The 25,114-nt window shown below is 47.9% G+C and overlaps 58 non-coding genes across 58 annotated transcripts; all 58 read left to right on the forward strand.

Annotated features, from left to right (window-relative positions):
- The first annotated feature begins 143 nt into the window (after nt 1-143).
- Nucleotides 144-225, forward strand: trnal-uag (transfer RNA leucine (anticodon UAG)). Its single transcript has one exon. It is a non-coding gene; the product is annotated as a tRNA-Leu (tRNA).
- A 218-nt stretch (nt 226-443) lies between these two features.
- On the forward strand, nt 444-525 carry trnal-uag (transfer RNA leucine (anticodon UAG)). Its single transcript has one exon. It is a non-coding gene; the product is annotated as a tRNA-Leu (tRNA).
- Nucleotides 526-1,016: 491 nt separating this feature from the next.
- trnal-aag (transfer RNA leucine (anticodon AAG)) lies at nt 1,017-1,098 on the forward strand. The gene has a single exon. It is a non-coding gene; the product is annotated as a tRNA-Leu (tRNA).
- Nucleotides 1,099-1,316: 218 nt separating this feature from the next.
- Nucleotides 1,317-1,398, forward strand: trnal-uag (transfer RNA leucine (anticodon UAG)). Its single transcript has one exon. It is a non-coding gene; the product is annotated as a tRNA-Leu (tRNA).
- Nucleotides 1,399-1,890: 492 nt separating this feature from the next.
- Nucleotides 1,891-1,972, forward strand: trnal-aag (transfer RNA leucine (anticodon AAG)). The gene has a single exon. It is a non-coding gene; the product is annotated as a tRNA-Leu (tRNA).
- A 218-nt stretch (nt 1,973-2,190) lies between these two features.
- On the forward strand, nt 2,191-2,272 carry trnal-uag (transfer RNA leucine (anticodon UAG)). The gene has a single exon. It is a non-coding gene; the product is annotated as a tRNA-Leu (tRNA).
- A 492-nt stretch (nt 2,273-2,764) lies between these two features.
- On the forward strand, nt 2,765-2,846 carry trnal-aag (transfer RNA leucine (anticodon AAG)). Its single transcript has one exon. It is a non-coding gene; the product is annotated as a tRNA-Leu (tRNA).
- A 218-nt stretch (nt 2,847-3,064) lies between these two features.
- Nucleotides 3,065-3,146, forward strand: trnal-uag (transfer RNA leucine (anticodon UAG)). Its single transcript has one exon. It is a non-coding gene; the product is annotated as a tRNA-Leu (tRNA).
- Nucleotides 3,147-3,637: 491 nt separating this feature from the next.
- trnal-aag (transfer RNA leucine (anticodon AAG)) lies at nt 3,638-3,719 on the forward strand. The gene has a single exon. It is a non-coding gene; the product is annotated as a tRNA-Leu (tRNA).
- Nucleotides 3,720-3,937: 218 nt separating this feature from the next.
- trnal-uag (transfer RNA leucine (anticodon UAG)) lies at nt 3,938-4,019 on the forward strand. The gene has a single exon. It is a non-coding gene; the product is annotated as a tRNA-Leu (tRNA).
- Nucleotides 4,020-4,511: 492 nt separating this feature from the next.
- Nucleotides 4,512-4,593, forward strand: trnal-aag (transfer RNA leucine (anticodon AAG)). Its single transcript has one exon. It is a non-coding gene; the product is annotated as a tRNA-Leu (tRNA).
- A 218-nt stretch (nt 4,594-4,811) lies between these two features.
- On the forward strand, nt 4,812-4,893 carry trnal-uag (transfer RNA leucine (anticodon UAG)). Its single transcript has one exon. It is a non-coding gene; the product is annotated as a tRNA-Leu (tRNA).
- Nucleotides 4,894-5,385: 492 nt separating this feature from the next.
- On the forward strand, nt 5,386-5,467 carry trnal-aag (transfer RNA leucine (anticodon AAG)). The gene has a single exon. It is a non-coding gene; the product is annotated as a tRNA-Leu (tRNA).
- A 218-nt stretch (nt 5,468-5,685) lies between these two features.
- trnal-uag (transfer RNA leucine (anticodon UAG)) lies at nt 5,686-5,767 on the forward strand. The gene has a single exon. It is a non-coding gene; the product is annotated as a tRNA-Leu (tRNA).
- Nucleotides 5,768-6,259: 492 nt separating this feature from the next.
- trnal-aag (transfer RNA leucine (anticodon AAG)) lies at nt 6,260-6,341 on the forward strand. The gene has a single exon. It is a non-coding gene; the product is annotated as a tRNA-Leu (tRNA).
- Nucleotides 6,342-6,560: 219 nt separating this feature from the next.
- On the forward strand, nt 6,561-6,642 carry trnal-uag (transfer RNA leucine (anticodon UAG)). The gene has a single exon. It is a non-coding gene; the product is annotated as a tRNA-Leu (tRNA).
- A 790-nt stretch (nt 6,643-7,432) lies between these two features.
- On the forward strand, nt 7,433-7,514 carry trnal-aag (transfer RNA leucine (anticodon AAG)). Its single transcript has one exon. It is a non-coding gene; the product is annotated as a tRNA-Leu (tRNA).
- A 218-nt stretch (nt 7,515-7,732) lies between these two features.
- Nucleotides 7,733-7,814, forward strand: trnal-uag (transfer RNA leucine (anticodon UAG)). Its single transcript has one exon. It is a non-coding gene; the product is annotated as a tRNA-Leu (tRNA).
- Nucleotides 7,815-8,306: 492 nt separating this feature from the next.
- Nucleotides 8,307-8,388, forward strand: trnal-aag (transfer RNA leucine (anticodon AAG)). The gene has a single exon. It is a non-coding gene; the product is annotated as a tRNA-Leu (tRNA).
- A 216-nt stretch (nt 8,389-8,604) lies between these two features.
- Nucleotides 8,605-8,686, forward strand: trnal-aag (transfer RNA leucine (anticodon AAG)). Its single transcript has one exon. It is a non-coding gene; the product is annotated as a tRNA-Leu (tRNA).
- A 218-nt stretch (nt 8,687-8,904) lies between these two features.
- On the forward strand, nt 8,905-8,986 carry trnal-uag (transfer RNA leucine (anticodon UAG)). Its single transcript has one exon. It is a non-coding gene; the product is annotated as a tRNA-Leu (tRNA).
- Nucleotides 8,987-9,477: 491 nt separating this feature from the next.
- trnal-aag (transfer RNA leucine (anticodon AAG)) lies at nt 9,478-9,559 on the forward strand. The gene has a single exon. It is a non-coding gene; the product is annotated as a tRNA-Leu (tRNA).
- A 218-nt stretch (nt 9,560-9,777) lies between these two features.
- On the forward strand, nt 9,778-9,858 carry trnal-uag (transfer RNA leucine (anticodon UAG)). Its single transcript has one exon. It is a non-coding gene; the product is annotated as a tRNA-Leu (tRNA).
- A 492-nt stretch (nt 9,859-10,350) lies between these two features.
- trnal-aag (transfer RNA leucine (anticodon AAG)) lies at nt 10,351-10,432 on the forward strand. The gene has a single exon. It is a non-coding gene; the product is annotated as a tRNA-Leu (tRNA).
- Nucleotides 10,433-10,648: 216 nt separating this feature from the next.
- trnal-aag (transfer RNA leucine (anticodon AAG)) lies at nt 10,649-10,730 on the forward strand. Its single transcript has one exon. It is a non-coding gene; the product is annotated as a tRNA-Leu (tRNA).
- A 218-nt stretch (nt 10,731-10,948) lies between these two features.
- On the forward strand, nt 10,949-11,030 carry trnal-uag (transfer RNA leucine (anticodon UAG)). The gene has a single exon. It is a non-coding gene; the product is annotated as a tRNA-Leu (tRNA).
- A 491-nt stretch (nt 11,031-11,521) lies between these two features.
- Nucleotides 11,522-11,603, forward strand: trnal-aag (transfer RNA leucine (anticodon AAG)). Its single transcript has one exon. It is a non-coding gene; the product is annotated as a tRNA-Leu (tRNA).
- Nucleotides 11,604-11,821: 218 nt separating this feature from the next.
- On the forward strand, nt 11,822-11,902 carry trnal-uag (transfer RNA leucine (anticodon UAG)). Its single transcript has one exon. It is a non-coding gene; the product is annotated as a tRNA-Leu (tRNA).
- A 628-nt stretch (nt 11,903-12,530) lies between these two features.
- Nucleotides 12,531-12,612, forward strand: trnal-aag (transfer RNA leucine (anticodon AAG)). Its single transcript has one exon. It is a non-coding gene; the product is annotated as a tRNA-Leu (tRNA).
- Nucleotides 12,613-12,828: 216 nt separating this feature from the next.
- Nucleotides 12,829-12,910, forward strand: trnal-aag (transfer RNA leucine (anticodon AAG)). The gene has a single exon. It is a non-coding gene; the product is annotated as a tRNA-Leu (tRNA).
- Nucleotides 12,911-13,128: 218 nt separating this feature from the next.
- Nucleotides 13,129-13,210, forward strand: trnal-uag (transfer RNA leucine (anticodon UAG)). The gene has a single exon. It is a non-coding gene; the product is annotated as a tRNA-Leu (tRNA).
- A 492-nt stretch (nt 13,211-13,702) lies between these two features.
- On the forward strand, nt 13,703-13,784 carry trnal-aag (transfer RNA leucine (anticodon AAG)). Its single transcript has one exon. It is a non-coding gene; the product is annotated as a tRNA-Leu (tRNA).
- A 218-nt stretch (nt 13,785-14,002) lies between these two features.
- On the forward strand, nt 14,003-14,084 carry trnal-uag (transfer RNA leucine (anticodon UAG)). The gene has a single exon. It is a non-coding gene; the product is annotated as a tRNA-Leu (tRNA).
- Nucleotides 14,085-14,575: 491 nt separating this feature from the next.
- trnal-aag (transfer RNA leucine (anticodon AAG)) lies at nt 14,576-14,657 on the forward strand. The gene has a single exon. It is a non-coding gene; the product is annotated as a tRNA-Leu (tRNA).
- Nucleotides 14,658-14,875: 218 nt separating this feature from the next.
- Nucleotides 14,876-14,957, forward strand: trnal-uag (transfer RNA leucine (anticodon UAG)). Its single transcript has one exon. It is a non-coding gene; the product is annotated as a tRNA-Leu (tRNA).
- A 492-nt stretch (nt 14,958-15,449) lies between these two features.
- Nucleotides 15,450-15,531, forward strand: trnal-aag (transfer RNA leucine (anticodon AAG)). The gene has a single exon. It is a non-coding gene; the product is annotated as a tRNA-Leu (tRNA).
- A 218-nt stretch (nt 15,532-15,749) lies between these two features.
- Nucleotides 15,750-15,831, forward strand: trnal-uag (transfer RNA leucine (anticodon UAG)). The gene has a single exon. It is a non-coding gene; the product is annotated as a tRNA-Leu (tRNA).
- Nucleotides 15,832-16,323: 492 nt separating this feature from the next.
- On the forward strand, nt 16,324-16,405 carry trnal-aag (transfer RNA leucine (anticodon AAG)). The gene has a single exon. It is a non-coding gene; the product is annotated as a tRNA-Leu (tRNA).
- A 218-nt stretch (nt 16,406-16,623) lies between these two features.
- trnal-uag (transfer RNA leucine (anticodon UAG)) lies at nt 16,624-16,705 on the forward strand. Its single transcript has one exon. It is a non-coding gene; the product is annotated as a tRNA-Leu (tRNA).
- Nucleotides 16,706-17,197: 492 nt separating this feature from the next.
- trnal-aag (transfer RNA leucine (anticodon AAG)) lies at nt 17,198-17,279 on the forward strand. The gene has a single exon. It is a non-coding gene; the product is annotated as a tRNA-Leu (tRNA).
- A 219-nt stretch (nt 17,280-17,498) lies between these two features.
- Nucleotides 17,499-17,580, forward strand: trnal-uag (transfer RNA leucine (anticodon UAG)). Its single transcript has one exon. It is a non-coding gene; the product is annotated as a tRNA-Leu (tRNA).
- Nucleotides 17,581-18,370: 790 nt separating this feature from the next.
- trnal-aag (transfer RNA leucine (anticodon AAG)) lies at nt 18,371-18,452 on the forward strand. Its single transcript has one exon. It is a non-coding gene; the product is annotated as a tRNA-Leu (tRNA).
- A 218-nt stretch (nt 18,453-18,670) lies between these two features.
- Nucleotides 18,671-18,752, forward strand: trnal-uag (transfer RNA leucine (anticodon UAG)). Its single transcript has one exon. It is a non-coding gene; the product is annotated as a tRNA-Leu (tRNA).
- Nucleotides 18,753-19,244: 492 nt separating this feature from the next.
- Nucleotides 19,245-19,326, forward strand: trnal-aag (transfer RNA leucine (anticodon AAG)). The gene has a single exon. It is a non-coding gene; the product is annotated as a tRNA-Leu (tRNA).
- Nucleotides 19,327-19,542: 216 nt separating this feature from the next.
- Nucleotides 19,543-19,624, forward strand: trnal-aag (transfer RNA leucine (anticodon AAG)). Its single transcript has one exon. It is a non-coding gene; the product is annotated as a tRNA-Leu (tRNA).
- Nucleotides 19,625-19,842: 218 nt separating this feature from the next.
- On the forward strand, nt 19,843-19,924 carry trnal-uag (transfer RNA leucine (anticodon UAG)). The gene has a single exon. It is a non-coding gene; the product is annotated as a tRNA-Leu (tRNA).
- Nucleotides 19,925-20,415: 491 nt separating this feature from the next.
- Nucleotides 20,416-20,497, forward strand: trnal-aag (transfer RNA leucine (anticodon AAG)). The gene has a single exon. It is a non-coding gene; the product is annotated as a tRNA-Leu (tRNA).
- A 218-nt stretch (nt 20,498-20,715) lies between these two features.
- trnal-uag (transfer RNA leucine (anticodon UAG)) lies at nt 20,716-20,796 on the forward strand. The gene has a single exon. It is a non-coding gene; the product is annotated as a tRNA-Leu (tRNA).
- A 492-nt stretch (nt 20,797-21,288) lies between these two features.
- trnal-aag (transfer RNA leucine (anticodon AAG)) lies at nt 21,289-21,370 on the forward strand. Its single transcript has one exon. It is a non-coding gene; the product is annotated as a tRNA-Leu (tRNA).
- A 216-nt stretch (nt 21,371-21,586) lies between these two features.
- trnal-aag (transfer RNA leucine (anticodon AAG)) lies at nt 21,587-21,668 on the forward strand. The gene has a single exon. It is a non-coding gene; the product is annotated as a tRNA-Leu (tRNA).
- A 218-nt stretch (nt 21,669-21,886) lies between these two features.
- On the forward strand, nt 21,887-21,968 carry trnal-uag (transfer RNA leucine (anticodon UAG)). Its single transcript has one exon. It is a non-coding gene; the product is annotated as a tRNA-Leu (tRNA).
- A 491-nt stretch (nt 21,969-22,459) lies between these two features.
- Nucleotides 22,460-22,541, forward strand: trnal-aag (transfer RNA leucine (anticodon AAG)). Its single transcript has one exon. It is a non-coding gene; the product is annotated as a tRNA-Leu (tRNA).
- Nucleotides 22,542-22,759: 218 nt separating this feature from the next.
- Nucleotides 22,760-22,841, forward strand: trnal-uag (transfer RNA leucine (anticodon UAG)). Its single transcript has one exon. It is a non-coding gene; the product is annotated as a tRNA-Leu (tRNA).
- Nucleotides 22,842-23,333: 492 nt separating this feature from the next.
- On the forward strand, nt 23,334-23,415 carry trnal-aag (transfer RNA leucine (anticodon AAG)). Its single transcript has one exon. It is a non-coding gene; the product is annotated as a tRNA-Leu (tRNA).
- Nucleotides 23,416-23,633: 218 nt separating this feature from the next.
- On the forward strand, nt 23,634-23,714 carry trnal-uag (transfer RNA leucine (anticodon UAG)). Its single transcript has one exon. It is a non-coding gene; the product is annotated as a tRNA-Leu (tRNA).
- Nucleotides 23,715-24,342: 628 nt separating this feature from the next.
- Nucleotides 24,343-24,424, forward strand: trnal-aag (transfer RNA leucine (anticodon AAG)). Its single transcript has one exon. It is a non-coding gene; the product is annotated as a tRNA-Leu (tRNA).
- Nucleotides 24,425-24,640: 216 nt separating this feature from the next.
- trnal-aag (transfer RNA leucine (anticodon AAG)) lies at nt 24,641-24,722 on the forward strand. The gene has a single exon. It is a non-coding gene; the product is annotated as a tRNA-Leu (tRNA).
- A 218-nt stretch (nt 24,723-24,940) lies between these two features.
- Nucleotides 24,941-25,022, forward strand: trnal-uag (transfer RNA leucine (anticodon UAG)). The gene has a single exon. It is a non-coding gene; the product is annotated as a tRNA-Leu (tRNA).
- The last annotated feature ends 92 nt before the right edge of the window (nt 25,023-25,114 follow it).

The following is a 25,114-nucleotide window of genomic DNA, read 5'->3' on the forward strand; positions in this document are numbered from 1 at the left end:
AGTCTCTTCCAAAACCAGCCACTTTTGCTTTCCTGAGCCTTACTCGACAGGCTTCAGGGCCTCACAATGAAGGTCCGCACCCAACATTTTCTCCTATTCTAGAAAAATGGGCAGAAAAAGGCCCCCGAAAGAAACAGCAGTGGGGTAGTGTGGCCGAGGGGTCTAAGGCGCTGGATTTAGGATTCAGTCTCTTCGGGGGCGTGGGTTCGAATCCCACCGCTGCCAAGGATCACTTTTGGAAGGCTCTTGTGGCTGCTATGCCTGAGAAGGACGACTGGAGAAGTGACACTGCATGCTCCCAGTCTCTTCCAAAACCAGCCACTTTTGCTTTCCTGAGCCTTACTCGACAGGCTTCAGGGCCTCACAATGAAGGTCCGCACCCAACATTTTCTCCTATTCTAGAAAAATGGGCAGAAAAAGGCCCCCGAAAGAAACAGCAGTGGGGTAGTGTGGCCGAGGGGTCTAAGGCGCTGGATTTAGGATTCAGTCTCTTCGGGGGCGTGGGTTCGAATCCCACCACTGCCAGCATTGATTTTAAAGAGGGCAATACACCTTAAGTGTGCTGCAAAACTGTGTAGCAGGAAATCTGCACCCTGTTGAATCAGGGACAACCAAAAATTACAATTGTAGTAATTTCAGTTTAAAAATGAGTTGGAATCTAATAATAACATAGTCTTTAATCATAGAAGCAGCCAATTTGACTCAAGATTTTTTGGAAAATTGACAACTACCTCACGATTTTGAGTTTAACTTCAGCACAGCTAGCTGCCATTTTGGAGTAAGGCCCAATGGCTTTGATTAGATGATTCAGGTGTGTTTGATTAGAGATGGAATTGCAATCTGCAGATTGGGAGGCCTCCAGGAGTGTAACTGCGTACCCCTGCATTTATGAGGTCTTTTATTTGTGGAGGAGCTCCTCCAAGGCACATGGAATGTCAACTGACTGACTTGTGGCCAAGTGCGACATTAAATTAAAATAAGAAGGCGAAAATGGCCCAGGGAAGGCACTCTCACATGGTAGCGTGGCCGAGCGGTCTAAGGCGCTGGATTAAGGCTCCAGTCTCTTCGGGGGCGTGGGTTCGAATCCCACCGCTGCCAAGGAACACTTTTGGAAGGCTCTTGTGGCTGCTATGCCTGAGCATGACGACTGGAGAAGTGACACTGCATGCTCCCAGTCTCTTCCAAAACCAGCCTCTTTTGCTTTCCTGAGCCTTACTCGACAGGCTTCAGGGCCTCACAATGAAGGTCCACACCCAACATTTTCTCCTATTCTAGAAAAATGGGCAGAAAAAGGCCCCCGAAAGAAACAGCAGTGGGGTAGTGTGGCCGAGGGGTCTAAAGCGCTGGATTTAGGCTCCAGTCTCTTCGGGGGCGTGGGTTCGAATCCCACCACTGCCAGCATTGATTTTAAAGAGGGCAATACACCTTAAGTGTGCTGCAAAACTGTGTAGCAGGAAATCTGCACCCTGTTGAATCAGGGACAACCAAAAATTACAATTGTAGTAAATTCAGTTTAAAAATGAGTTGGAATCTAATAATAACATAGTCTTTAATCATAGAAGCAGCCGATTTGACTCAAGATTTTTTGGAAAATTGACAACTACCTGACGATTTTGAGTTTAACTTCAGCACAGCTAGTTGCCATTTTGGAGTAAGGCCCAATGGCTTTGATTAGATGATTCAGGTGTGTTTGATTAGAGATGGAATTGCAATCTGCAGATAGGGAGGCCTCCAGGAGTGTAACTGCGTACCCCTGCATTTATGAGGTCTTTTAATCTGTGGAGGAGCTCCTCCAAGGCACATGGAATGTCAACTGACTGACTTGTGGCCAAGTGCGACATTAAATTAAAATAAGAAGGCGAAAATGGCCCAGGGAAGGCACTCTCGCATGGTAGCGTGGCCGAGCGGTCTAAGGCGCTGGATTAAGGCTCCAGTCTCTTCGGGGGCGTGGGTTCGAATCCCACCGCTGCCAAGGAACACTTTTGGAAGGCTCTTGTGGCTGCTATGCCTGAGCATGACGACTGGAGAAGTGACACTGCATGCTCCCAGTCTCTTCCAAAACCAGCCACTTTTGCTTTCCTGAGCCTTACTCGACAGGCTTCAGGGCCTCACAATGAAGGTCCGCACCCAACATTTTCTCCTATTCTAGAAAAATGGGCAGAAAAAGGCCCCCGAAAGAAATAGCAGTGGGGTAGTGTGGCCGAGGGGTCTAAGGCGCTGGATTTAGGCTCCAGTCTCTTCGGGGGCATGGGTTCGAATCCCACCACTGCCAGCATTGATTTTAAAGAGGGCAATACACCTTAAGTGTGCTGCAAAACTGTGTAGCAGGAAATCTGCACCCTGTTGAATCAGGGACAACCAAAAATTACAATTGTAGTAATTTCAGTTTAAAAATGAGTTGGAATCTAATAATAACATAGTCTTTAATCATAGAAGCAGCCGATTTGACTCAAGATTTTTTGGAAAATTGACAACTACCTCACGATTTTGAGTTTAACTTCAGCACAGCTAGCTGCCGTTTTGGAGTAAGGCCCAATGGCTTTGATTAGATGATTCAGGTGTGTTTGATTAGAGATGGAATTGCAATCTGCAGATAGGGAGGCCTCCAGGAGTGTAACTGCGTACCCCTGCATTTATGAGGTCTTTTAATCTGTGGAGGAGCTCCTCCAAGGCACATGGAATGTCAACTGACTGACTTGTGGCCAAGTGCGACATTAAATTAAAATAAGAAGGCGAAAATGGCCCAGGGAAGGCACTCTCGCATGGTAGCGTGGCCGAGCGGTCTAAGGCGCTGGATTAAGGCTCCAGTCTCTTCGGGGGCGTGGGTTCGAATCCCACCGCTGCCAAGGAACACTTTTGGAAGGCTCTTGTGGCTGCTATGCCTGAGCATGACGACTGGAGAAGTGACACTGCATGCTCCCAGTCTCTTCCAAAACCAGCCACTTTTGCTTTCCTGAGCCTTACTCGACAGGCTTCAGGGCCTCACAATGAAGGTCCGCACCCAACATTTTCTCCTATTCTAGAAAAATGGGCAGAAAAAGGCCCCCGAAAGAAATAGCAGTGGGGTAGTGTGGCCGAGGGGTCTAAGGCGCTGGATTTAGGCTCCAGTCTCTTCGGGGGCATGGGTTCGAATCCCACCACTGCCAGCATTGATTTTAAAGAGGGCAATACACCTTAAGTGTGCTGCAAAACTGTGTAGCAGGAAATCTGCACCCTGTTGAATCAGGGACAACCAAAAATTACAATTGTAGTAATTTCAGTTTAAAAATGAGTTGGAATCTAATAATAACATAGTCTTTAATCATAGAAGCAGCCGATTTGACTCAAGATTTTTTGGAAAATTGACAACTACCTCACGATTTTGAGTTTAACTTCAGCACAGCTAGCTGCCGTTTTGGAGTAAGGCCCAATGGCTTTGATTAGATGATTCAGGTGTGTTTGATTAGAGATGGAATTGCAATCTGCAGATAGGGAGGCCTCCAGGAGTGTAACTGCGTACCCCTGCATTTATGAGGTCTTTTATTTGTGGAGGAGCTCCTCCAAGGCACATGGAATGTCAACTGACTGACTTGTGGCAGAGTGCGACATTAAATTAAAATAAGAAGGCGAAAATGGCCCAGGGAAGGCACTCTCACATGGTAGCGTGGCCGAGCGGTCTAAGGCGCTGGATTAAGGCTCCAGTCTCTTCGGGGGCGTGGGTTCGAATCCCACCGCTGCCAAGGAACACTTTTGGAAGGCTCTTGTGGCTGCTATGCCTGAGCATGACGACTGGAGAAGTGACACTGCATGCTCCCAGTCTCTTCCAAAACCAGCCTCTTTTGCTTTCCTGAGCCTTACTCGACAGGCTTCAGGGCCTCACAATGAAGGTCCACACCCAACATTTTCTCCTATTCTAGAAAAATGGGCAGAAAAAGGCCCCCGAAAGAAATAGCAGTGGGGTAGTGTGGCCGAGGGGTCTAAGGCGCTGGATTTAGGCTCCAGTCTCTTCGGGGGCATGGGTTCGAATCCCACCACTGCCAGCATTGATTTTAAAGAGGGCAATACACCTTAAGTGTGCTGCAAAACTGTGTAGCAGGAAATCTGCACCCTGTTGAATCAGGGACAACCAAAAATTACAATTGTAGTAATTTCAGTTTAAAAATGAGTTGGAATCTAATAATAACATAGTCTTTAATCATAGAAGCAGCCGATTTGACTCAAGATTTTTTGGAAAATTGACAACTACCTCACGATTTTGAGTTTAACTTCAGCACAGCTAGCTGCCGTTTTGGAGTAAGGCCCAATGGCTTTGATTAGATGATTCAGGTGTGTTTGATTAGAGATGGAATTGCAATCTGCAGATAGGGAGGCCTCCAGGAGTGTAACTGCGTACCCCTGCATTTATGAGGTCTTTTAATTTGTGGAGGAGCTCCTCCAAGGCACATGGAATGTCAACTGACTGACTTGTGGCCAAGTGCGACATTAAATTAAAATAAGAAGGCGAAAATGGCCCAGGGAAGGCACTCTCACATGGTAGCGTGGCCGAGCGGTCTAAGGCGCTGGATTAAGGCTCCAGTCTCTTCGGGGGCGTGGGTTCGAATCCCACCGCTGCCAAGGAACACTTTTGGAAGGCTCTTGTGGCTGCTATGCCTGAGCATGACGACTGGAGAAGTGACACTGCATGCTCCCAGTCTCTTCCAAAACCAGCCTCTTTTGCTTTCCTGAGCCTTACTCGACAGGCTTCAGGGCCTCACAATGAAGGTCCACACCCAACATTTTCTCCTATTCTAGAAAAATGGGCAGAAAAAGGCCCCCGAAAGAAATAGCAGTGGGGTAGTGTGGCCGAGGGGTCTAAGGCGCTGGATTTAGTCTCCAGTCTCTTCGGGGGCATGGGTTCGAATCCCACCACTGCCAGCATTGATTTTAAAGAGGGCAATACACCTTAAGTGTGCTGCAAAACTGTGTAGCAGGAAATCTGCACCCTGTTGAATCAGGGACAACCAAAAATTACAATTGTAGTAATTTCAGTTTAAAAATGAGTTGGAATCTAATAATAACATAGTCTTTAATCATAGAAGCAGCCGATTTGACTCAAGATTTTTTGGAAAATTGACAACTACCTCACGATTTTGAGTTTAACTTCAGCACAGCTAGCTGCCGTTTTGGAGTAAGGCCCAATGGCTTTGATTAGATGATTCAGGTGTGTTTGATTAGAGATGGAATTGCAATCTGCAGATAGGGAGGCCTCCAGGAGTGTAACTGCATACCCCTGCATTTATGAGGTCTTTTAATTTGTGGAGGAGCTCCTCCAAGGCACATGGAATGTCAACTGACTGACTTGTGGCCAAGTGCGACATTAAATTAAAATAAGAAGGTGAAAATTGCCCAGGGAAGGCACTCTCGCATGGTAGCGTGGCCGAGCGGTCTAAGGCGCTGGATTAAGGCTCCAGTCTCTTCGGGGGCGTGGGTTCGAATCCCACCGCTGCCAAGGAACACTTTTGGAAGGCTCTTGTGGCTGCTATGCCTGAGCATGACGACTGGAGAAGTGACACTGCATGCTCCCAGTCTCTTCCAAAACCAGCCACTTTTGCTTTCCTGAGCCTTACTCGACAGGCTTCAGGGCCTCACAATGAAGGTCCGCACCCAACATTTTCTCCTATTCTAGAAAAATGGGCAGAAAAAGGCCCCCGAAAGAAACAGCAGTGGGGTAGTGTGGCCGAGGGGTCTAAAGCGCTGGATTTAGGCTCCAGTCTCTTCGGGGGCGTGGGTTCGAATCCCACCACTGCCAGCATTGATTTTAAAGAGGGCAATACACCTTAAGTGTGCTGCAAAACTGTGTAGCAGGAAATCTGCACCCTGTTGAATCAGGGACAACCAAAAATTACAATTGTAGTAATTTCAGTTTAAAAATGAGTTGGAATCTAATAATAACATAGTCTTTAATCATAGAAGCAGCCGATTTGACTCAAGATTTTTTGGAAAATTGACAACTACCTGACGATTTTGAGTTTAACTTCAGCACAGCTAGCTGCCGTTTTGGAGTAAGGCCCAATGGCTTTGATTAGATGATTCAGGTGTGTTTGATTAGAGATGGAATTGCAATCTGCAGATAGGGAGGCCTCCAGGAGTGTAACTGCGTACCCCTGCATTTATGAGGTCTTTTAATTTGTGGAGGAGCTCCTCCAAGGCACATGGAATGTCAACTGACTGACTTGTGGCCAAGTGCGACATTAAATTAAAATAAGAAGGCGAAAATGGCCCAGGGAAGGCACTCTCGCATGGTAGCGTGGCCGAGCGGTCTAAGGCGCTGGATTAAGGCTCCAGTCTCTTCGGGGGCGTGGGTTCAAATCCCACTGCTGCCAAGGAACACCTTTGGAAGGCTCTTGTGGCTGCTATGCCTGAGCATGACGACTGGAGAAGTGACACTGCATGCTCCCAGTCTCTTCCAAAACCAGCCACTTTTGCTTTCCTGAGCCTTACTCGACAGGCTTCAGGGCCTCACAATGAAGGTCCGCACCCAACATTTTCTCCTATTCTAGAAAAAATGGGCAGAAAAAGGCCCCCGAAAGAAACAGCAGTGGGGTAGTGTGGCCGAGGGGTCTAAGGCGCTGGATTTAGGCTCCAGTCTCTTCGGGGGCGTGGGTTCGAATCCCACCACTGCCAGCATTGATTTTAAAGAGGGCAATACACCTTAAGTGTGCTGCAAAACTGTGTAGCAGGAAATCTGCACCCTGTTGAATCAGGGACAACCAAAAATTACAATTGTAGTAATTTCAGTTTAAAAATGAGTTGGAATCTAATAATAACATAGTCTTTAATCATAGAAGCAGCCGATTTGACTCAAGATTTTTTGGAAAATTGACAACTACCTGACGATTTTGAGTTTAACTTCAGCACAGCTAGCTGCCCTTTTGGAGTAAGGCCCAATGGCTTTGATTAGATGATTCAGGTGTGTTTGATTAGAGATGGAATTGCAATCTGCAGATAGGGAGGCCTCCAGGAGTGTAACTGCGTACCCCTGCATTTATGAGGTCGTTTAATTTGTGGAGGAGCTCCTCCAAGGCACATGGAATGTCAACTGACTGACTTGTGGCCAAGTGCGACATTAAATTAAAATAAGAAGGCGAAAATTGCCCAGGGAAGGCACTCTCGCATGTTAGCGTGGCCGAGCGGTCTAAGGCGCTGGATTAAGGCTCCAGTCTCTTCGGGGGCCTGGGTTCGAATCCCACCGCTGCCAAGGAACACTTTTGGAAGGCTCTTGTGGCTGCTATGCCTGAGCATGACGACTGGAGAAGTGACACTGCATGCTCCCAGTCTCTTCCAAAACCAGCCACTTTTGCTTTCCTGAGCCTTACTCGACAGGCTTCAGGGCCTCACAATGAAGGTCCGCACCCAACATTTTCTCCTATTCTAGAAAAATGGGCAGAAAAAGGCAGGGAAGGCACTCTCGCATGGTAGCGTGGCCGAGCGGTCTAAGGCGCTGGATTAAGGCTCCAGTCTCTTCGGGGGCGTGGGTTCGAATCCCACCGCTGCCAAGAAACACTTTTGGAAGGCTCTTGTGGCTGCTATGCCTGAGCATGACGACTGGAGAAGTGACACTGCATGCTCCCAGTCTCTTCCAAAACCAGCCTCTTTTGCTTTCCTGAGCCTTACTCGACAGGCTTCAGGGCCTCACAATGAAGGTCCACACCCAACATTTTCTCCTATTCTAGAAAAATGGGCAGAAAAAGGCCCCCGAAAGAAACAGCAGTGGGGTAGTGTGGCCGAGGGGTCTAAAGCGCTGGATTTAGGCTCCAGTCTCTTCGGGGGCGTGGGTTCGAATCCCACCACTGCCAGCATTGATTTTAAAGAGGGCAATACACCTTAAGTGTGCTGCAAAACTGTGTAGCAGGAAATCTGCACCCTGTTGAATCAGGGACAACCAAAAATTACAATTGTAGTAAATTCAGTTTAAAAATGAGTTGGAATCTAATAATAACATAGTCTTTAATCATAGAAGCAGCCGATTTGACTCAAGATTTTTTGGAAAATTGACAACTACCTGACGATTTTGAGTTTAACTTCAGCACAGCTAGTTGCCATTTTGGAGTAAGGCCCAATGGCTTTGATTAGATGATTCAGGTGTGTTTGATTAGAGATGGAATTGCAATCTGCAGATAGGGAGGCCTCCAGGAGTGTAACTGCGTACCCCTGCATTTATGAGGTCTTTTAATCTGTGGAGGAGCTCCTCCAAGGCACATGGAATGTCAACTGACTGACTTGTGGCCAAGTGCGACATTAAATTAAAATAAGAAGGCGAAAATGGCCCAGGGAAGGCACTCTCGCATGGTAGCGTGGCCGAGCGGTCTAAGGCGCTGGATTAAGGCTCCAGTCTCTTCGGGGGCCTGGGTTCGAATCCCACCGCTGCCAAGGAACACTTTTGGAAGGCTCTTGTGGCTGCTATGCCTGAGCATGACGACTGGAGAAGTGACACTGCATGCTCCCAGTCTCTTCCAAAACCAGCCACTTTTGCTTTCCTGAGCCTTACTCGACAGGCTTCAGGGCCTCACAATGAAGGTCCGCACCCAACATTTTCTCCTATTCTAGAAAAATGGGCAGAAAAAGGCAGGGAAGGCACTCTCGCATGGTAGCGTGGCCGAGCGGTCTAAGGTGCTGGATTAAGGCTCCAGTCTCTTCGGGGGCGTGGGTTCGAATCCCACCGCTGCCAAGGAACACTTTTGGAAGGCTCTTGTGGCTGCTATGCCTGAGCATGACGACTGGAGAAGTGACACTGCATGCTCCCAGTCTCTTCCAAAACCAGCCACTTTTGCTTTCCTGAGCCTTACTCGACAGGCTTCAGGGCCTCACAATGAAGGTCCGCACCCAACATTTTCTCCTATTCTAGAAAAATGGGCAGAAAAAGGCCCCCGAAAGAAATAGCAGTGGGGTAGTGTGGTTGAGGGGTCTAAGGCGCTGGATTTAGGCTCCAGTCTCTTCGGGGGCATGGGTTCGAATCCCACCACTGCCAGCATTGATTTTAAAGAGGGCAATACACCTTAAGTGTGCTGCAAAACTGTGTAGCAGGAAATCTGCACCCTGTTGAATCAGGGACAACCAAAAATTACAATTGTAGTAATTTCAGTTTAAAAATGAGTTGGAATCTAATAATAACATAGTCTTTAATCATAGAAGCAGCCGATTTGACTCAAGATTTTGTGGAAAATTGACAACTACCTCACGATTTTGAGTTTAACTTCAGCACAGCTAGCTGCCGTTTTGGAGTAAGGCCCAATGGCTTTGATTAGATGATTCAGGTGTGTTTGATTAGAGATGGAATTGCAATCTGCAGATAGGGAGGCCTCCAGGAGTGTAACTGCGTACCCCTGCATTTATGAGGTCTTTTATTTGTGGAGGAGCTCCTCTAAGGCACATGGAATGTCAACTGACTGACTTGTGGCCAAGTGCGACATTAAATTAAAATAAGAAGGCGAAAATGGCCCAGGGAAGGCACTCTCACATGGTAGCGTGGCCGAGCGGTCTAAGGCGCTGGATTAAGGCTCCAGTCTCTTCGGGGGCGTGGGTTCGAATCCCACCGCTGCCAAGGAACACTTTTGGAAGGCTCTTGTGGCTGCTATGCCTGAGCATGACGACTGGAGAAGTGACACTGCATGCTCCCAGTCTCTTCCAAAACCAGCCACTTTTGCTTTCCTGAGCCTTACTCGACAGGCTTCAGGGCCTCACAATGAAGGTCCGCACCCAACATTTTCTCCTATTCTAGAAAAATGGGCAGAAAAAGGCCCCCGAAAGAAACAGCAGTGGGGTAGTGTGGCCGAGGGGTCTAAGGCGCTGGATTTAGGCTCCAGTCTCTTCGGGGCGTGGGTTCGAATCCCACCACTGCCAGCATTGATTTTAAAGAGGGCAATACACCTTAAGTGTGCTGCAAAACTGTGTAGCAGGAAATCTGCACCCTGTTGAATCAGGGACAACCAAAAATTACAATTGTAGTAATTTCAGTTTAAAAATGAGTTGGAATCTAATAATAGCATAGTCTTTAATCATAGAAGCAGCCGATTTGACTCAAGATTTTTTGGAAAATTGACAACTACCTGACGATTTTGAGTTTAACTTCAGCACAGCTAGCTGCCCTTTTGGAGTAAGGCCCAATGGCTTTGATTAGATGATTCAGGTGTGTTTGATTAGAGATGGAATTGCAATCTGCAGATAGGGAGGCCTCCAGGAGTGTAACTGCGTACCCCTGCATTTATGAGGTCTTTTAATTTGTGGAGGAGCTCCTCCAAGGCACATGGAATGTCAACTGACTGACTTGTGGCCAAGTGCGACATTAAATTAAAATAAGAAGGCGAAAATTGCCCAGGGAAGGCACTCTCGCATGGTAGCGTGGCCGAGCGGTCTAAGGCGCTGGATTAAGGCTCCAGTCTCTTCGGGGGCCTGGGTTCGAATCCCACCGCTGCCAAGGAACACTTTTGGAAGGCTCTTGTGGCTGCTATGCCTGAGCATGACGACTGGAGAAGTGACACTGCATGCTCCCAGTCTCTTCCAAAACCAGCCACTTTTGCTTTCCTGAGCCTTACTCGACAGGCTTCAGGGCCTCACAATGAAGGTCCGCACCCAACATTTTCTCCTATTCTAGAAAAATGGGCAGAAAAAGGCAGGGAAGGCACTCTAGCATGGTAGCGTGGCCGAGCGGTCTAAGGCGCTGGATTAAGGCTCCAGTCTCTTCGGGGGTGTGGGTTCGAATCCCACCGCTGCCAAGGAACACTTTTGGAAGGCTCTTGTGGCTGCTATGCCTGAGAAGGACGACTGGAGAAGTGACACTGCATGCTCCCAGTCTCTTCCAAAACCAGCCACTTTTGCTTTCCTGAGCCTTACTCGACAGGCTTCAGGGCCTCACAATGAAGGTCCGCACCCAACATTTTCTCCTATTCTAGAAAAATGGGCAGAAAAAGGCCCCCGAAAGAAACAGCAGTGGGGTAGTGTGGCCGAGGGGTCTAAGGCGCTGGATTTAGGATTCAGTCTCTTCGGGGGCGTGGGTTCGAATCCCACCACTGCCAGCATTGATTTTAAAGAGGGCAATACACCTTAAGTGTGCTGCAAAACTGTGTAGCAGGAAATCTGCACCCTGTTGAATCAGGGACAACCAAAAATTACAATTGTAGTAATTTCAGTTTAAAAATGAGTTGGAATCTAATAATAACATAGTCTTTAATCATAGAAGCAGCCAATTTGACTCAAGATTTTTTGGAAAATTGACAACTACCTCACGATTTTGAGTTTAACTTCAGCACAGCTAGCTGCCATTTTGGAGTAAGGCCCAATGGCTTTGATTAGATGATTCAGGTGTGTTTGATTAGAGATGGAATTGCAATCTGCAGATTGGGAGGCCTCCAGGAGTGTAACTGCGTACCCCTGCATTTATGAGGTCTTTTATTTGTGGAGGAGCTCCTCCAAGGCACATGGAATGTCAACTGACTGACTTGTGGCCAAGTGCGACATTAAATTAAAATAAGAAGGCGAAAATGGCCCAGGGAAGGCACTCTCACATGGTAGCGTGGCCGAGCGGTCTAAGGCGCTGGATTAAGGCTCCAGTCTCTTCGGGGGCGTGGGTTCGAATCCCACCGCTGCCAAGGAACACTTTTGGAAGGCTCTTGTGGCTGCTATGCCTGAGCATGACGACTGGAGAAGTGACACTGCATGCTCCCAGTCTCTTCCAAAACCAGCCACTTTTGCTTTCCTGAGCCTTACTCGACAGGCTTCAGGGCCTCACAATGAAGGTCCGCACCCAACATTTTCTCCTATTCTAGAAAAATGGGCAGAAAAAGGCCCCCGAAAGAAACAGCAGTGGGGTAGTGTGGCCGAGGGGTCTAAGGCGCTGGATTTAGGCTCCAATCTCTTCGGGGCGTGGGTTCGAATCCCACCACTGCCAGCATTGATTTTAAAGAGGGCAATACACCTTAAGTGTGCTGCAAAACTGTGTAGCAGGAAATCTGCACCCTGTTGAATCAGGGACAACCAAAAATTACAATTGTAGTAATTTCAGTTTAAAAATGAGTTGGAATCTAATAATAACATAGTCTTTAATCATAGAAGCAGCCGATTTGACTCAAGATTTTTTGGAAAATTGACAACTACCTGACGATTTTGAGTTTAACTTCAGCACAGCTAGCTGCCCTTTTGGAGTAAGGCCCAATGGCTTTGATTAGATGATTCAGGTGTGTTTGATTAGAGATGGAATTGCAATCTGCAGATAGGGAGGCCTCCAGGAGTGTAACTGCGTACCCCTGCATTTATGAGGTCTTTTAATTTGTGGAGGAGCTCCTCCAAGGCACATGGAATGTCAACTGCGTTGTGTGTTTGATTAGAGATGGAATTGCAATCTGCAGATAGGGAGGCCTCCAGGAGTGTAACTGCGTACCCCTGCATTTATGAGGTCTTTTAATCTGTGGAGGAGCTCCTCCAAGGCACATGGAATGTCAACTGACTGACTTGTGGCCAAGTACGACATTAAATTAAAATAAGAAGGCGAAAATGGCCCAGGGAAGGCACTCTCGCATGGTAGCGTGGCCGAGCGGTCTAAGGCGCTGGATTAAGGCTCCAGTCTCTCCGGGGGCGTGGGTTCGAATCCCACCGCTGCCAAGGAACACTTTTGGAAGGCTCTTGTGGCTGCTATGCCTGAGCATGACGACTGGAGAAGTGACACTGCATGCTCCCAGTCTCTTCCAAAACCAGCCACTTTTGCTTTCCTGAGCCTTACTCGACAGGCTTCAGGGCCTCACAATGAAGGTCCGCACCCAACATTTTCTCCTATTCTAGAAAAATGGGCAGAAAAAGGCAGGGAAGGCAATCTCGCATGGTAGCGTGGCCGAGCGGTCTAAGGCGCTGGATTAAGGCTCCAGTCTCTTCGGGGGCGTGGGTTCGAATCCCACCTCTGCCAAGGAACACTTTTGGAAGGCTCTTGTGGCTGCTATGCCTGAGAAGGACGACTGGAGAAGTGACACTGCATGCTCCCAGTCTCTTCCAAAACCAGCCACTTTTGCTTTCCTGAGCCTTACTCGACAGGCTTCAGGGCCTCACAATGAAGGTCCGCACCCAACATTTTCTCCTATTCTAGAAAAATGGGCAGAAAAAGGCCCCCGAAAGAAACAGCAGTGGGGTAGTGTGGCCGAGGGGTCTAAGGCGCTGGATTTAGGCTTCAGTCTCTTCGGGGGCGTGGGTTCGAATCCCACCACTGCCAGCATTGATTTTAAAGAGGGCAATACACCTTAAGTGTGCTGCAAAACTGTGTAGCAGGAAATCTGCACCCTGTTGAATCAGGGACAACCAAAAATTACAATTGTAGTAATTTCAGTTTAAAAATGAGTTGGAATCTAATAATAACATAGTCTTTAATCATAGAAGCAGCCGATTTGACTCAAGATTTTTTGGAAAATTGACAACTACCTCACGATTTTGAGTTTAACTTCAGAACAGCTAGTTGCCATTTTGGAGTAAGGCCCAATGGCTTTGATTAGATGATTCAGGTGTGTTTGATTAGAGATGGAATTGCAATCTGCAGATAGGGAGGCCTCCAGGAGTGTAACTGCGTACCCCTGCATTTATGAGGTCTTTTAATCTGTGGAGGAGCTCCTCCAAGGCACATGGAATGTCAACTGACTGACTTGTGGCCAAGTGCGACATTAAATTAAAATAAGAAGGCGAAAATGGCCCAGGGAAGGCACTCTCGCATGGTAGCGTGGCCGAGCGGTCTAAGGCGCTGGATTAAGGCTCCAGTCTCTTCGGGGGCGTGGGTTCGAATCCCACCGCTGCCAAGGAACACTTTTGGAAGGCTCTTGTGGCTGCTATGCCTGAGCATGACGACTGGAGAAGTGACACTGCATGCTCCCAGTCTCTTCCAAAACCAGCCACTTTTGCTTTCCTGAGCCTTACTCGACAGGCTTCAGGGCCTCACAATGAAGGTCCGCACCCAACATTTTCTCCTATTCTAGAAAAATGGGCAGAAAAAGGCCCCCGAAAGAAATAGCAGTGGGGTAGTGTGGCCGAGGGGTCTAAGGCGCTGGATTTAGTCTCCAGTCTCTTCGGGGGCATGGGTTCGAATCCCACCACTGCCAGCATTGATTTTAAAGAGGGCAATACACCTTAAGTGTGCTGCAAAACTGTGTAGCAGGAAATCTGCACCCTGTTGAATCAGGGACAACCAAAAATTACAATTGTAGTAATTTCAGTTTAAAAATGAGTTGGAATCTAATAATAACATAGTCTTTAATCATAGAAGCAGCCGATTTGACTCAAGATTTTTTGGAAAATTGACAACTACCTCACGATTTTGAGTTTAACTTCAGCACAGCTAGCTGCCGTTTTGGAGTAAGGCCCAATGGCTTTGATTAGATGATTCAGGTGTGTTTGATTAGAGATGGAATTGCAATCTGCAGATAGGGAGGCCTCCAGGAGTGTAACTGCGTACCCCTGCATTTATGAGGTCTTTTATTTGTGGAGGAGCTCCTCCAAGGCACATGGAATGTCAACTGACTGACTTGTGGCAGAGTGCGACATTAAATTAAAATAAGAAGGCGAAAATGGCCCAGGGAAGGCACTCTCACATGGTAGCGTGGCCGAGCGGTCTAAGGCGCTGGATTAAGGCTCCAGTCTCTTCGGGGGCGTGGGTTCGAATCCCACCGCTGCCAAGGAACACTTTTGGAAGGCTCTTGTGGCTGCTATGCCTGAGCATGACGACTGGAGAAGTGACACTGCATGCTCCCAGTCTCTTCCAAAACCAGCCTCTTTTGCTTTCCTGAGCCTTACTCGACAGGCTTCAGGGCCTCACAATGAAGGTCCACACCCAACATTTTCTCCTATTCTAGAAAAATGGGCAGAAAAAGGCCCCCGAAAGAAATAGCAGTGGGGTAGTGTGGCCGAGGGGTCTAAGGCGCTGGATTTAGGCTCCAGTCTCTTCGGGGGCATGGGTTCGAATCCCACCACTGCCAGCATTGATTTTAAAGAGGGCAATACACCTTAAGTGTGCTGCAAAACTGTGTAGCAGGAAATCTGCACCCTGTTGAATCAGGGACAACCAAAAATTACAATTGTAGTAATTTCAGTTTAAAAATGAGTTGGAATCTAATAATAACATAGTCTTTAATCATAGAAGCAGCCGATTTGACTCAAGATTTTTTGGAAAATTGACAACTACCTCACGATTTTGAGTTTAACTTCAGCACAGCTAGCTGCCGTTTTGGAGTAAGGCCCAATGGCTTTGATTAGATGATTCAGGTGTGTTTGATTAGAGATGGAATTGCAATCTGCAGATAGGGAGGCCTCCAGGAGTGTAACTGCGTACCCCTGCATTTATGAGGTCTTTTAATTTGTGGAGGAGCTCCTCCAAGGCACATGGAATGTCAACTGACTGACTTGTGGCCAAGTGCGACATTAAATTAAAATAAGAAGGCGAAAATGGCCCAGGGAAGGCACTCTCACATGGTAGCGTGGCCGAGCGGTCTAAGGCGCTGGATTAAGGCTCCAGTCTCTTCGGGGGCGTGGGTTCGAATCCCACCGCTGCCAAGGAACACTTTTGGAAGGCTCTTGTGGCTGCTATGCCTGAGCATGACGACTGGAGAAGTGACACTGCATGCTCCCAGTCTCTTCCAAAACCAGCCTCTTTTGCTTTCCTGAGCCTTACTCGACAGGCTTCAGGGCCTCACAATGAAGGTCCACACCCAACATTTTCTCCTATTCTAGAAAAATGGGCAGAAAAAGGCCCCCGAAAGAAATAGCAGTGGGGTAGTGTGGCCGAGGGGTCTAAGGCGCTGGATTTAGTCTCCAGTCTCTTCGGGGGCATGGGTTCGAATCCCACCACTGCCAGCATTGATTTTAAAGAGGGCAATACACCTTAAGTGTGCTGCAAAACTGTGTAGCAGGAAATCTGCACCCTGTTGAATCAGGGACAACCAAAAATTACAATTGTAGTAATTTCAGTTTAAAAATGAGTTGGAATCTAATAATAACATAGTCTTTAATCATAGAAGCAGCCGATTTGACTCAAGATTTTTTGGAAAATTGACAACTACCTCACGATTTTGAGTTTCCCTTCAGCACAGCTAGCTGCCGTTTTGGAGTAAGGCCCAATGGCTTTGATTAGATGATTCAGGTGTGTTTGATTAGAGATGGAATTGCAATCTGCAGATAGGGAGGCCTCCAGGAGTGTAACTGCATACCCCTGCATTTATGAGGTCTTTTAATTTGTGGAGGAGCTCCTCCAAGGCACATGGAATGTCAACTGACTGACTTGTGGCCAAGTGCGACATTAAATTAAAATAAGAAGGTGAAAATTGCCCAGGGAAGGCACTCTCACATGGTAGCGTGGCCGAGCGGTCTAAGGCGCTGGATTAAGGCTCCAGTCTCTTCGGGGGCGTGGGTTCGAATCCCACCGCTGCCAAGGAACACTTTTGGAAGGCTCTTGTGGCTGCTATGCCTGAGCATGACGACTGGAGAAGTGACACTGCATGCTCCCAGTCTCTTCCAAAACCAGCCACTTTTGCTTTCCTGAGCCTTACTCGACAGGCTTCAGGGCCTCACAATGAAGGTCCGCACCCAACATTTTCTCCTATTCTAGAAAAATGGGCAGAAAAAGGCCCCCGAAAGAAACAGCAGTGGGGTAGTGTGGCCGAGGGGTCTAAAGCGCTGGATTTAGGCTCCAGTCTCTTCGGGGGCGTGGGTTCGAATCCCACCACTGCCAGCATTGATTTTAAAGAGGGCAATACACCTTAAGTGTGCTGCAAAACTGTGTAGCAGGAAATCTGCACCCTGTTGAATCAGGGACAACCAAAAATTACAATTGTAGTAATTTCAGTTTAAAAATGAGTTGGAATCTAATAATAACATAGTCTTTAATCATAGAAGCAGCCGATTTGACTCAAGATTTTTTGGAAAATTGACAACTACCTGACGATTTTGAGTTTAACTTCAGCACAGCTAGCTGCCGTTTTGGAGTAAGGCCCAATGGCTTTGATTAGATGATTCAGGTGTGTTTGATTAGAGATGGAATTGCAATCTGCAGATAGGGAGGCCTCCAGGAGTGTAACTGCGTACCCCTGCATTTATGAGGTCTTTTAATTTGTGGAGGAGCTCCTCCAAGGCACATGGAATGTCAACTGACTGACTTGTGGCCAAGTGCGACATTAAATTAAAATAAGAAGGCGAAAATGGCCCAGGGAAGGCACTCTCGCATGGTAGCGTGGCCGAGCGGTCTAAGGCGCTGGATTAAGGCTCCAGTCTCTTCGGGGGCGTGGGTTCAAATCCCACTGCTGCCAAGGAACACCTTTGGAAGGCTCTTGTGGCTGCTATGCCTGAGCATGACGACTGGAGAAGTGACACTGCATGCTCCCAGTCTCTTCCAAAACCAGCCACTTTTGCTTTCCTGAGCCTTACTCGACAGGCTTCAGGGCCTCACAATGAAGGTCCGCACCCAACATTTTCTCCTATTCTAGAAAAAATGGGCAGAAAAAGGCCCCCGAAAGAAACAGCAGTGGGGTAGTGTGGCCGAGGGGTCTAAGGCGCTGGATTTAGGCTCCAGTCTCTTCGGGGGCGTGGGTTCGAATCCCACCACTGCCAGCATTGATTTTAAAGAGGGCAATACACCTTAAGTGTGCTGCAAAACTGTGTAGCAGGAAATCTGCACCCTGTTGAATCAGGGACAACCAAAAATTACAATTGTAGTAATTTCAGTTTAAAAATGAGTTGGAATCTAATAATAACATAGTCTTTAATCATAGAAGCAGCCGATTTGACTCAAGATTTTTTGGAAAATTGACAACTACCTGACGATTTTGAGTTTAACTTCAGCACAGCTAGCTGCCCTTTTGGAGTAAGGCCCAATGGCTTTGATTAGATGATTCAGGTGTGTTTGATTAGAGATGGAATTGCAATCTGCAGATAGGGAGGCCTCCAGGAGTGTAACTGCGTACCCCTGCATTTATGAGGTCGTTTAATTTGTGGAGGAGCTCCTCCAAGGCACATGGAATGTCAACTGACTGACTTGTGGCCAAGTGCGACATTAAATTAAAATAAGAAGGCGAAAATTGCCCAGGGAAGGCACTCTCGCATGTTAGCGTGGCCGAGCGGTCTAAGGCGCTGGATTAAGGCTCCAGTCTCTTCGGGGGCCTGGGTTCGAATCCCACCGCTGCCAAGGAACACTTTTGGAAGGCTCTTGTGGCTGCTATGCCTGAGCATGACGACTGGAGAAGTGACACTGCATGCTCCCAGTCTCTTCCAAAACCAGCCACTTTTGCTTTCCTGAGCCTTACTCGACAGGCTTCAGGGCCTCACAATGAAGGTCCGCACCCAACATTTTCTCCTATTCTAGAAAAATGGGCAGAAAAAGGCAGGGAAGGCACTCTCGCATGGTAGCGTGGCCGAGCGGTCTAAGGCGCTGGATTAAGGCTCCAGTCTCTTCGGGGGCGTGGGTTCGAATCCCACCGCTGCCAAGAAACACTTTTGGAAGGCTCTTGTGGCTGCTATGCCTGAGCATGACGACTGGAGAAGTGACACTGCATGCTCCCAGTCTCTTCCAAAACCAGCCTCTTTTGCTTTCCTGAGCCTTACTCGACAGGCTTCAGGGCCTCACAATGAAGGTCCACACCCAACATTTTCTCCTATTCTAGAAAAATGGGCAGAAAAAGGCCCCCGAAAGAAACAGCAGTGGGGTAGTGTGGCCGAGGGGTCTAAAGCGCTGGATTTAGGCTCCAGTCTCTTCGGGGGCGTGGGTTCGAATCCCACCACTGCCAGCATTGATTTTAAAGAGGGCAATACACCTTAAGTGTGCTGCAAAACTGTGTAGCAGGAAATCTGCACCCTGTTGAATCAGGGACAACCAAAAATTACAATTGTAGTAAATTCAGTTTAAAAATGAGTTGGAATCTAATAATAACATAGTCTTTAATCATAGAAGCAGCCGATTTGACTCAAGATTTTTTGGAAAATTGACAACTACCTGACGATTTTGAGTTTAACTTCAGCACAGCTAGTTGCCATTTTGGAGTAAGGCCCAATGGCTTTGATTAGATGATTCAGGTGTGTTTGATTAGAGATGGAATTGCAATCTGCAGATAGGGAGGCCTCCAGGAGTGTAACTGCGTACCCCTGCATTTATGAGGTCTTTTAATCTGTGGAGGAGCTCCTCCAAGGCACATGGAATGTCAACTGACTGACTTGTGGCCAAGTGCGACATTAAATTAAAATAAGAAGGCGAAAATGGCCCAGGGAAGGCACTCTCGCATGGTAGCGTGGCCGAGCGGTCTAAGGCGCTGGATTAAGGCTCCAGTCTCTTCGGGGGCCTGGGTTCGAATCCCACCGCTGCCAAGGAACACTTTTGGAAGGCTCTTGTGGCTGCTATGCCTGAGCATGACGACTGGAGAAGTGACACTGCATGCTCCCAGTCTCTTCCAAAACCAGCCACTTTTGCTTTCCTGAGCCTTACTCGACAGGCTTCAGGGCCTCACAATGAAGGTCCGCACCCAACATTTTCTCCTATTCTAGAAAAATGGGCAGAAAAAGGCAGGGAAGGCACTCTCGCATGGTAGCGTGGCCGAGCGGTCTAAGGTGCTGGATTAAGGCTCCAGTCTCTTCGGGGGCGTGGGTTCGAATCCCACCGCTGCCAAGGAACACTTTTGGAAGGCTCTTGTGGCTGCTATGCCTGAGCATGACGACTGGAGAAGTGACACTGCATGCTCCCAGTCTCTTCCAAAACCAGCCACTTTTGCTTTCCTGAGCCTTACTCGACAGGCTTCAGGGCCTCACAATGAAGGTCCGCACCCAACATTTTCTCCTATTCTAGAAAAATGGGCAGAAAAAGGCCCCCGAAAGAAATAGCAGTGGGGTAGTGTGGTTGAGGGGTCTAAGGCGCTGGATTTAGGCTCCAGTCTCTTCGGGGGCATGGGTTCGAATCCCACCACTGCCAGCATTGATTTTAAAGAGGGCAATACACCTTAAGTGTGCTGCAAAACTGTGTAGCAGGAAATCTGCACCCTGTTGAATCAGGGACAACCAAAAATTACAATTGTAGTAATTTCAGTTTAAAAATGAGTTGGAATCTAATAATAACATAGTCTTTAATCATAGAAGCAGCCGATTTGACTCAAGATTTTGTGGAAAATTGACAACTACCTCACGATTTTGAGTTTAACTTCAGCACAGCTAGCTGCCGTTTTGGAGTAAGGCCCAATGGCTTTGATTAGATGATTCAGGTGTGTTTGATTAGAGATGGAATTGCAATCTGCAGATAGGGAGGCCTCCAGGAGTGTAACTGCGTACCCCTGCATTTATGAGGTCTTTTATTTGTGGAGGAGCTCCTCTAAGGCATATGGAATGTCAACTGACTGACTTGTGGCCAAGTGCGACATTAAATTAAAATAAGAAGGCGAAAATGGCCCAGGGAAGGCACTCTCACATGGTAGCGTGGCCGAGCGGTCTAAGGCGCTGGATTAAGGCTCCAGTCTCTTCGGGGGCGTGGGTTCGAATCCCACCGCTGCCAAGGAACACTTTTGGAAGGCTCTTGTGGCTGCTATGCCTGAGCATGACGACTGGAGAAGTGACACTGCATGCTCCCAGTCTCTTCCAAAACCAGCCACTTTTGCTTTCCTGAGCCTTACTCGACAGGCTTCAGGGCCTCACAATGAAGGTCCGCACCCAACATTTTCTCCTATTCTAGAAAAATGGGCAGAAAAAGGCCCCCGAAAGAAACAGCAGTGGGGTAGTGTGGCCGAGGGGTCTAAGGCGCTGGATTTAGGCTCCAGTCTCTTCGGGGCGTGGGTTCGAATCCCACCACTGCCAGCATTGATTTTAAAGAGGGCAATACACCTTAAGTGTGCTGCAAAACTGTGTAGCAGGAAATCTGCACCCTGTTGAATCAGGGACAACCAAAAATTACAATTGTAGTAATTTCAGTTTAAAAATGAGTTGGAATCTAATAATAGCATAGTCTTTAATCATAGAAGCAGCCGATTTGACTCAAGATTTTTTGGAAAATTGACAACTACCTGACGATTTTGAGTTTAACTTCAGCACAGCTAGCTGCCCTTTTGGAGTAAGGCCCAATGGCTTTGATTAGATGATTCAGGTGTGTTTGATTAGAGATGGAATTGCAATCTGCAGATAGGGAGGCCTCCAGGAGTGTAACTGCGTACCCCTGCATTTATGAGGTCTTTTAATTTGTGGAGGAGCTCCTCCAAGGCACATGGAATGTCAACTGACTGACTTGTGGCCAAGTGCGACATTAAATTAAAATAAGAAGGCGAAAATTGCCCAGGGAAGGCACTCTCGCATGGTAGCGTGGCCGAGCGGTCTAAGGCGCTGGATTAAGGCTCCAGTCTCTTCGGGGGCCTGGGTTCGAATCCCACCGCTGCCAAGGAACACTTTTGGAAGGCTCTTGTGGCTGCTATGCCTGAGCATGACGACTGGAGAAGTGACACTGCATGCTCCCAGTCTCTTCCAAAACCAGCCACTTTTGCTTTCCTGAGCCTTACTCGACAGGCTTCAGGGCCTCACAATGAAGGTCCGCACCCAACATTTTCTCCTATTCTAGAAAAATGGGCAGAAAAAGGCAGGGAAGGCACTCTAGCATGGTAGCGTGGCCGAGCGGTCTAAGGCGCTGGATTAAGGCTCCAGTCTCTTCGGGGGTGTGGGTTCGAATCCCACCGCTGCCAAGGAACACTTTTGGAAGGCTCTTGTGGCTGCTATGCCTGAGAAGGACGACTGGAGAAGTGACACTGCATGCTCCCAGTCTCTTCCAAAACCAGCCACTTTTGCTTTCCTGAGCCTTACTCGACAGGCTTCAGGGCCTCACAATGAAGGTCCGCACCCAACATTTTCTCCTATTCTAGAAAAATGGGCAGAAAAAGGCCCCCGAAAGAAACAGCAGTGGGGTAGTGTGGCCGAGGGGTCTAAGGCGCTGGATTTAGGATTCAGTCTCTTCGGGGGCGTGGGTTCGAATCCCACCACTGCCAGCATTGATTTTAAAGAGGGCAATACACCTTAAGTGTGCTGCAAAACTGTGTAGCAGGAAATCTGCACCCTGTTGAATCAGGGACAACCAAAAATTACAATTGTAGTAATTTCAGTTTAAAAATGAGTTGGAATCTAATAATAACATAGTCTTTAATCATAGAAGCAGCCAATTTGACTCAAGATTTTTTGGAAAATTGACAACTACCTCACGATTTTGAGTTTAACTTCAGCACAGCTAGCTGCCATTTTGGAGTAAGGCCCAATGGCTTTGATTAGATGATTCAGGTGTGTTTGATTAGAGATGGAATTGCAATCTGCAGATTGGGAGGCCTCCAGGAGTGTAACTGCGTACCCCTGCATTTATGAGGTCTTTTATTTGTGGAGGAGCTCCTCCAAGGCACATGGAATGTCAACTGACTGACTTGTGGCCAAGTGCGACATTAAATTAAAATAAGAAGGCGAAAATGGCCCAGGGAAGGCACTCTCACATGGTAGCGTGGCCGAGCGGTCTAAGGCGCTGGATTAAGGCTCCAGTCTCTTCGGGGGCGTGGGTTCGAATCCCACCGCTGCCAAGGAACACTTTTGGAAGGCTCTTGTGGCTGCTATGCCTGAGCATGACGACTGGAGAAGTGACACTGCATGCTCCCAGTCTCTTCCAAAACCAGCCTCTTTTGCTTTCCTGAGCCTTACTCGACAGGCTTCAGGGCCTCACAATGAAGGTCCACACCCAACATTTTCTCCTATTCTAGAAAAATGGGCAGAAAAAGGCCCCCGAAAGAAACAGCAGTGGGGTAGTGTGGCCGAGGGGTCTAAAGCGCTGGATTTAGGCTCCAGTCTCTTCGGGGGCGTGGGTTCGAATCCCACCACTGCCAGCATTGATTTTAAAGAGGGCAATACACCTTAAGTGTGCTGCAAAACTGTGTAGCAGGAAATCTGCACCCTGTTGAATCAGGGACAACCAAAAATTACAATTGTAGTAAATTCAGTTTAAAAATGAGTTGGAATCTAATAATAACATAGTCTTTAATCATAGAAGCAGCCGATTTGACTCAAGATTTTTTGGAAAATTGACAACTACCTGACGATTTTGAGTTTAACTTCAGCACAGCTAGTTGCCATTTTGGAGTAAGGCCCAATGGCTTTGATTAGATGATTCAGGTGTGTTTGATTAGAGATGGAATTGCAATCTGCAGATAGGGAGGCCTCCAGGAGTGTAACTGCGTACCCCTGCATTTATGAGGTCTTTTAATCTGTGGAGGAGCTCCTCCAAGGCACATGGAATGTCAACTGACTGACTTGTGGCCAAGTGCGACATTAAATTAAAATAAGAAGGCGAAAATGGCCCAGGGAAGGCACTCTCGCATGGTAGCGTGGCCGAGCGGTCTAAGGCGCTGGATTAAGGCTCCAGTCTCTTCGGGGGCGTGGGTTCGAATCCCACCGCTGCCAAGGAACACTTTTGGAAGGCTCTTGTGGCTGCTATGCCTGAGCATGACGACTGGAGAAGTGACACTGCATGCTCCCAGTCTCTTCCAAAACCAGCCACTTTTGCTTTCCTGAGCCTTACTCGACAGGCTTCAGGGCCTCACAATGAAGGTCCGCACCCAACATTTTCTCCTATTCTAGAAAAATGGGCAGAAAAAGGCCCCCGAAAGAAACAGCAGTGGGGTAGTGTGGCCGAGGGGTCTAAGGCGCTGGATTTAGGCTCCAATCTCTTCGGGGCGTGGGTTCGAATCCCACCACTGCCAGCATTGATTTTAAAGAGGGCAATACACCTTAAGTGTGCTGCAAAACTGTGTAGCAGGAAATCTGCACCCTGTTGAATCAGGGACAACCAAAAATTACAATTGTAGTAATTTCAGTTTAAAAATGAGTTGGAATCTAATAATAACATAGTCTTTAATCATAGAAGCAGCCGATTTGACTCAAGATTTTTTGGAAAATTGACAACTACCTGACGATTTTGAGTTTAACTTCAGCACAGCTAGCTGCCCTTTTGGAGTAAGGCCCAATGGCTTTGATTAGATGATTCAGGTGTGTTTGATTAGAGATGGAATTGCAATCTGCAGATAGGGAGGCCTCCAGGAGTGTAACTGCGTACCCCTGCATTTATGAGGTCTTTTAATTTGTGGAGGAGCTCCTCCAAGGCACATGGAATGTCAACTGCGTTGTGTGTTTGATTAGAGATGGAATTGCAATCTGCAGATAGGGAGGCCTCCAGGAGTGTAACTGCGTACCCCTGCATTTATGAGGTCTTTTAATCTGTGGAGGAGCTCCTCCAAGGCACATGGAATGTCAACTGACTGACTTGTGGCCAAGTACGACATTAAATTAAAATAAGAAGGCGAAAATGGCCCAGGGAAGGCACTCTCGCATGGTAGCGTGGCCGAGCGGTCTAAGGCGCTGGATTAAGGCTCCAGTCTCTCCGGGGGCGTGGGTTCGAATCCCACCGCTGCCAAGGAACACTTTTGGAAGGCTCTTGTGGCTGCTATGCCTGAGCATGACGACTGGAGAAGTGACACTGCATGCTCCCAGTCTCTTCCAAAACCAGCCACTTTTGCTTTCCTGAGCCTTACTCGACAGGCTTCAGGGCCTCACAATGAAGGTCCGCACCCAACATTTTCTCCTATTCTAGAAAAATGGGCAGAAAAAGGCAGGGAAGGCACTCTCGCATGGTAGCGTGGCCGAGCGGTCTAAGGCGCTGGATTAAGGCTCCAGTCTCTTCGGGGGCGTGGGTTCGAATCCCACCTCTGCCAAGGAACACTTTTGGAAGGCTCTTGTGGCTGCTATGCCTGAGAAGGACGACTGGAGAAGTGACACTGCATGCTCCCAGTCTCTTCCAAAACCAGCCACTTTTGCTTTCCTGAGCCTTACTCGACAGGCTTCAGGGCCTCACAATGAAGGTCCGCACCCAACATTTTCTCCTATTCTAGAAAAATGGGCAGAAAAAGGCCCCCGAAAGAAACAGCAGTGGGGTAGTGTGGCCGAGGGGTCTAAGGCGCTGGATTTAGGCTTCAGTCTCTTCGGGGGCGTGGGTTCGAATCCCACCACTGCCAGCATTGATTTTAAAGAGGGCAATACACCTTAAGTGTGCTGCAAAACTGTGTAGCAGGAAATCTGCACCCTGTTGAATCAGGGACAACCAAAA

The sequence above is a fragment of the Pseudorasbora parva genome, chromosome 21 (genome assembly GCF_024679245.1).
Source record: "Pseudorasbora parva isolate DD20220531a chromosome 21, ASM2467924v1, whole genome shotgun sequence".
Lineage (NCBI taxonomy): Eukaryota > Metazoa > Chordata > Actinopteri > Cypriniformes > Gobionidae > Pseudorasbora > Pseudorasbora parva.